The sequence below is a fragment of the Dermacentor albipictus genome, chromosome 1 (assembly GCF_038994185.2).
Source record: "Dermacentor albipictus isolate Rhodes 1998 colony chromosome 1, USDA_Dalb.pri_finalv2, whole genome shotgun sequence".
NCBI lineage: Eukaryota > Metazoa > Arthropoda > Arachnida > Ixodida > Ixodidae > Dermacentor > Dermacentor albipictus.
Genome location: NC_091821.1, coordinates 13,543,888 through 13,551,733, shown reverse-complemented (window position 1 = coordinate 13,551,733; position 7,846 = coordinate 13,543,888).

The window sequence follows — 7,846 nt, the reverse complement described above, 5'->3', positions numbered from 1 at the left end:
GACACCACGTACCCGAGCACACGAGGGTTGGACCCTCCCGCGTTTAACCGTGCGTGGCTTAGCCGTGTCCGGGGAAAAGGGGATCCTGGGGGTTGAGCCGATGCTGGGTGTTCGGACCTTTAAGGCCCCCCGGCGGAGGCAACACACCCCTTTGGCCTCGGCTTCACGTAGACGGCACCCCCGGACTGACCCACCCGGGGGAAATCGGTAGTTGCCTTTTCCTGTCTCTCTCTCCCTCCAGCCTTCGTCTTTCTCTTACTTTTCATCTTTCCTGTCTTCTCCTAGCTTCCGCTTACTTCCGATTTTTCCAGGCAGCAAGGGTTAACCTTGTGTGAATAACCAACCTAGGTTATTTCATATTTGGTTATAGTGGTAATGTACAGCTGGCGTTTGCAGGCTGTGTTTCACAGGCCTGCAGCGTCCCCTTGTAGGACTCCACGGTGGGTGGCTGGCGTTACTGCCGAAATTACAATCTCGTATGGCTACCTCCTTTCCCCAACTACCTGATCGCTCCCTGAAGAGGGGGCGCACCGATGATGTTTTAGAATTTTTCGCCCGTCAAAAAGAAACTTTTCCACGCTTCCACGTAGTCCACTCCGAAACACCAAACAAACCCGTAAGAGCAATCTCACCATTTCTTGTATCCAAGTCTCTGACCCAAGTTCTTGGTACAGGTTACAAGGTATCCAGAATGGCAAGTGGTGATCTCCTCTTGGAGCTCCGAAACCTGAAGCAATATGAAAACCTACCCAAGCTAGTATCATTTGGCGACGCCAAAGTGACAGTAACTCCGCATCGAACTATGAATACCACCCGTGGCGTGGTCTCCGATGATGATCTCTTGGAGCTGACTGAGGCTGAGCTCTTGGAGGGCTTCAGTGAGCAGAACGTCATCAACGTTAAGCGAATTAAGATGAGGCGTGACAACAAGGAAATACAGACCAAACATCTGATACTTACTTTTAACACAAGTGTCCTGCCCGACTCCATCGAGGCCGGGTATATCAAGCTCCGTGTTCGGCCATACATCCCGAATCCCCTGCGTTGTTTCAAATGCCAGCGTTTTGGTCACAGCTCACAGAGCTGCCGAGGCCGCCAAACCTGCGCTAAATGCAGTGCTAATGAGCACACTTCTGAATCTTGTGAAAACTCTCTCCACTGCGTAAACTGTGAAGGCGAGCACGCTGCATACTCGCGGTCGTGCCCATCTTGGAAGAAAGAAAAGGAAATAGTTACGATTAAAGTAAAAGAAAACATAAGTTTCAAAGAAGCACGCAGGCGGGTATCTTTCCTGCCAAAGCACACCTTTGCCGAAGTGGCGCGTCAGGGGGCAGCGCCACAACGGCCTCCGGCGGCTGTCCGACCCACACCCAGTGAAGCGGCAGTGACGCCATCTGCTCCCTCGGCGACTGCAGCTACCGCTGCTTCGCCAACACAACAGGCGGGGCCAACGACCACGAAGGTGGGCGCAGCCGAGGCTACCCCCACCTCCCCGGCCCCATCCAGCGCTGGCAACAGCCGGCGCAGCCAGATCCCTCAGGGAGCCTCATCGACCTCCGGGCTGGTGGGCGCAGGGATCTTGCCTTCCGAGGCAGGACCCTCACAGAAAACTCGCTCGCAAGAGCATGTGTCCGGCGCCTCACAAGAGGCAATGGACACTACACCTAGCCTCAAGGCGCACCAAGCGCCCAAGGAGCGGCGAGGCTCCCTCGAACGCTCCAGAAAGGGCAAAACCCCGATTACAGGGCCTCGAAAGAGCTCTGTAATCTAAGGCATAACATCCGTTTCCTGACACACAGCACCTATTCACTTCCAATATGGATACACAAATAATTCAATGGAACATCAGAGGTCTTCTTAGAAACCTAGATGATATGCAGGAACTCATTCAAAAACACAATCCAAAAGTGCTGTGTTTACAGGAAACACACCTAAAATCCAAACATACAAAGTTTCTCCGACAGTACATAACTTATCGCAAAGATCGCGATGATGCTATCGCATCATCGGGCAGTGTCGCCATTGTTATCCATAAGAGCATTGCGTGTCAACGTTTACAGCTACAAACGCCTCTCGAAGCAGTGGCGGTTCGAGCTGTTCTCCTAAACAAACTCATCACCATTAGCTCTCTTTACATACCCCCACATTACAAATTAACGAAACATGAATTTCAATCCTATGTAGATGAATTGCCAGAACCTTATGTTGTTCTTGGCGATTTCAATGCGCATAGCACCTTGTGGGGAGACTCTCGCATCGATGCGCGAGGTCGTCTCGTTGAACAGTTCCTTTTTTCTTCTGGAGCGTGCCTTCTAAATACGAAAGAACCCACATATTATTGCAAACAGATCCTTTTCGTCAATAGACCTTAGTATAGTCTCCGCGTCTATACTGCCTGAGCTCAAATGGGAAGTTACGAGCAATCCTTACGGGAGCGATCACTTCCCCGTACTGCTAAGAACATCTAAAGAAAATGAATTTCCCCCACAAGTTCCTAGGTGGAAGATAGATACAGCCGACTGGGAGAAATTTCGAAATCTATCTAGACTCTCATGGGCTGATATGTCTTCTCTAGAAATCGATGCCGCTGTGGAGTATTTTACAGCATTCATAATAGATGCCGCATCTAAATGCATATCTGAAGGAAGCGGTTTGGCATGCAGACGGCATGTCCCGTGGTGGAACGAGGAATGTACGATTGCTCGTAAGAAACAGAACAAAGCGTGGGGGTTGCTACGCGCTTCCCCCACTGCAGAGAATCTTATCAACTTTAAGAAAGTAAAATCTCAAGGCAGGAGAACCCGCAGGCAGGCCAGAAGAGAAAGTTGGCAGAACTTTTTATCAAGTATTAACTCGTTTACAGATGAGGCGAAAGTCTGGAACCGCGTAAATAGAATTAGAGGGCGGCAAACATATTCACTCCCACTAGTAAATACACAGGGCGATACACTGAAAGATCAAGCCGACTCACTGGGGGAACACTTTGAGAGTGTATCGAGCTCAAATCATTATTCACAACCCTTCCTAAAATATAAACAAATAGAAGAATGCAAGCCACTCGTCAATAAATGTCGACAGAATGAACCGTACAATTGCCCTTTTAGTGCTGCCGAGTTGAAAGCTGCCTTGAGCGCATGCAAGACCTCTGCACCGGGATCCGATAGAATCATGTATGCAATGCTCAGAAACTTACACAATGACACACAAGTAACACTACTTACACTCTTCAACACTATCTGGGACGCAGGGTACCTTCCAATGGCATGGAAAGAAGCCATTGTGGTCCCTGTTTTGAAACAAGGGAAAGACCCTTCTTCAGTGGCAAGTTACCGCCCGATAGCCCTCACAAGCTGCATGTGTAAGGTATTTGAAAAAATGATAAATCGGCGACTCATCCATTTCCTTGAACAAAACAAAATGCTTGATCTCTTTCAGTGTGGCTTCCGAGAAGGGCGCTGCACAACCGACCATCTTGTACGTATTGAAGCACATATTCGTGACGCGTTTGTACACAAACAGTTCTTCTTATCGATATTCCTCGATATGGAGAAGGCGTACGATACGACCTGGCGCTATGGAATCTTGAGAGATTTGTCAGAAATGGGAATTCATGGTAATATGCTAAACGTAATAAAAAGCTACCTGTCCAATCGTACCTTCCGGGTGAAAGTAGGCAATGTGCTGTCACGTCCTTTTGCACAAGAAACCGGTGTACCCCAGGGTGGCGTGCTCAGTTGCACACTTTTTATTGTTAAGATGACAACACTTCGTGCTTCCTTACCACCCGCCATCTTTTACTCTGTCTACGTGGACGACATTCAAATAGGTTTCAAATCCTGTAACCTCGCAGTGTGCGAAAGACAGGTGCAGCATGGTTTGAACAAGGTGTCAGGGTGGGCAGAGAAAAATGGATTCAAAATCAATCCCCATAAGAGTTCTTGTGTTTTGTTTACAAGGAAGAGAGGCCTGGTTCCGGATCCCTGCGTAGAAGTGTGTGGACAACAGATACCTGTAAACAAAGAACACAAATTTCTAGGTGTCATACTTGACTACAGACTCACTTTCATCCCACACATTAAACATCTTAAAGAAAAATGTCTGAAAACAATGAACATAATGAAACTTCTATCCCAGACTACGTGGGGTAGTGACAGGAAGTGTTTAATGAATCTATATAAAAGCCTCATTCGATCGCGACTAGACTATGGTGCCGTCATTTATCACTCTGCCGCCCCGAGCGCACTAAAGATGCTAGACCCTGTTCACCATCTGGGTATCCGTTTAGCCACAGGAGCTTTCAGAACGAGTCCCGTACAAAGTTTATATGCAGAATCGAATGAGTGGTCACTTCATATCCAGAGAACATACATCAGCCAAACATATTTTTTGAAAGTCCACTCTAATCCCGAACATCTCTGTTTTAACACTATTAATGATATGACATATGCTACACTATTTCGTAATCGTCCTTCCGTAAGACAGCCTTTCTCTCTGCGTGTGAGGGAGCTGTCATGAAATGCATGTTCCACTCCTCGAACTTCGCCTAATGCATCCAGCCAAGCTGCTACCTCCTTGGGAGTGGCAGCTGATACAATGTGATACATCTTTCATGGAAGTTACAAAAAACGCTCCAGAGATTGAAATCAAGATGCATTTCCGGGAACTCCAGTACAAATACTCCTGCACGGAGTTCTACACAGACGCATCGAAGTCACACGATGGGGTGTCTTATGCAGCCGTCGGTCCATCCTTCTCGGAATCCGACGTACTGCACCCGGAAACTAGTATCTTTACGGCTGAGGCCTACGGACTGCTGTCGGCCGTAAAGCATATAAATAAATCACAGCTCCAGAAATCAATTATATATACGGACTCCCTCAGTGTTGTGAAGGCCTTGATGTCTTTCTGTAATCACAGAAATCCAGTATTTAATGATCTCTACTCCGCACTGTGCAAAGCATATGTATCTAACCAACATGTGATCATATGCTGGGTACCTGGACATAGGGGCATCGAGGGAAACGTTCTAGCCGACCAGATGGCCACATCAATCTCATTGCATGCAATTAATCCTACTGCTTCGGTCCCTGTCACAGACCTGAAGCCTTTCTTAAGAAGGAAACTACGAAGCCACTGGCAACGCATGTGGGACGAAGAAATCAATAATAAACTGCATGTAATAAAGCCACAATTAGGTTTCTGGCCTCCTGTAACAAAATCCCGCAGGACAGATGTCCTATTCTGCCGTCTTAGAATAGGACACACTTTTGGAACACATAACTTCTTGCTCACGGGAAATGAGCCTCCAACCTGCGGTAGGTGCGGGGAGAGGCTGACCGTCCTCCACGTCCTACTGGAGTGTCGGGAAGCCGAATATGAAAGAAAGAAACATTTTCCCTTAGCATACCGACAGCACATCCCCCTTCATCCTGTTATGTTACTCGGCCCAGAACCTTTATTTGACACCAACGCAGTACTAAGCTTTCTGAAAGATGTTGTCTTGCATATTTTTAGCCCCACATGTTCGTAGCGGGTCCTCTCTCCAGAGGATGCCGCTGCGATAACTATTTTGAATAGCACATGCCACTAGGCCCTTATGGTTCAAGGGCTCTGGCGAGGCAGTAGTGCTGTAAGCAATTTAAAGTCTCGCATATTTTAAACATTGCATCATTCTTTTACGATGGATTTTAAAGTTCATAGTATTCGTCATCAGTCATCGCCATAATTTTATAGCACGTAGATTTTACGCACTTTACAGCGACTATTTTAGGCCACTTTACAGCCAAGTCACATCTTCCATAATACATCCTTAACACTACTACCAGTCATGGCGCTCTTTGGCCAAACCTGGCCCTTGCGCCACAAAACAACACACATCATCAACCTTTTATCAGCACCTTTGCAGCATATTTGCAACAGAGCATTATCAACAGGCATTTTTCCAGTTAATATGAAAATAGCCAGGGTTGCGGTCTTGCACAAAGGTGGTCCTTTGAATAATCTTAACAATTGTCGACCGATTTCGGTGTTACCTTTATTCTCAAAGGTTTTAGAGCACATAATAAAAACAAGAATAACCAAGTTTCTTGATGAACATGAATTGCTTATCAAGGAACAATTCGGCTTTCGCGAGAAAAAATCTACTGAAACAGCTTTACTTAGTATCAAAGAAAAATTGGCAAAGAATATTGATAGCAAGGTGTTCACCCTAGGAATTTTTTTAGACTTCCGAAAAGCATTTGACTCGGTCAAGCATAATATACTGTTTGAAAAATTACCACATTACGGCATTCGAGGGGTAGCTCTACAATTAGTGCGCAGTTACTTAACAGACAGGCTACAGTATACGTTTCTTCACGGGTATAAATCTCAGCTACAGCCTTTGAAATTCGGTGTACCACAAGGTTCTATACTCGGTCCACTCCTTTTTACTATCTACATAAATGATATCGTGCCGGTACCACAATCTTCCTCTATAGTTCTGTATGCGGATGATACCAGCTTGTTTTTCTCTGGAAGCCGTTTAAGAGATTTAGAAATCGCAGCGAACGAATGGTTGGTATCGCTTTCTTACTGGCTTGAGTGTAACCAGCTAGAATTAAATGTTAGTAAAAGTAAATATATTTTATTCAAAGGCAGAAATAAACGCGAAGATTACACCATTTCTGTTAGATTTAAAAATAATGACATCGAGCGTGTCCCGTTGTTTGAATTCTTAGGTGTACTTTTCCATGAAAATCTCAGTTGGACACCGCAAATCAACAAAGTACATGCCAGTATGTCTAGATCAATTTCTGTCTTAAACTTACGTCTCTAGTACCAAACTGGCTAAAGCTCCAGTTATATTATTCACTAGTTCATTCCCATCTCAATTACTGTCTCTTAATATGGGGTACGACTTCAGCAACGAACCTTGAAAGGTTAAAAATTATACAAAAGAGAGGTGTTCGCTGCATAGAAAATCTGGAACCAACTGAACACACTGCGCCATATTTTATCAAGCTTAAATTGCTTACTGTTAACCAACTTTTTAATCTGAAGCTCGCCTTGTATATTCGCAAGGAAATTGGAAATCAATTGACTAGTTATATGGCTCAGTGCTACCCTACTAATGTTCCCTATGACCTCCGACACGAGCGATTTAGAATACCGTTATTCAGAACAATTTACGGTAATCAAACATTGCTCTACCTTATACCTAACTTTCTCCGCAACAATAGTCATATCCACGAACTTATTGAAAACTGTACTTCTATCCACAGCTTAAAGAAAAATGTTACAATTTACTTACTGTCTGGTGCTCTGTCCTAAATAAGTTCCCGAGTTAAAAAAAAAAAAAAACTTTTTATTGTTCTATAACCTCTGTGTTCTGCTGCGTTTTCTAATAGTTATACATTGTTAGGAATTATGTTACATTTTGTATAACGCTTGCACAAACTTTGTACTTTTTAATATGTTGCCATTTATGTACGCGTTTGTGCTTCTTATGGGTTGTTGCTGTTGCATTATTGTTTCCGTTACCCAATTTAAAATGCCTAATCACGATATTACCTCTGTTCATGAAAATCTTTTTGTGGCGCTTTAATGTACAAAGCCATTGTTTTTCCTTTTTTTTTCTCACTGCTTCTGAGCAAATGCATGGGTGGAGGGACCTTAGTCAGGCAGAGCTCATCTGCCTTTTAGTCCTTTCAACCCAGGCAATGTACCTATGTCTGAATAAACAAACAAACTGAATCTGAAACTAAAACTAATATCCCCACTATTCACTGGATGCCAACAGTAAGACATTTCATAGCAATGCCTTCTACTCGATTCTATGCCACTATCGTTCGCAGCCAGGCGATTC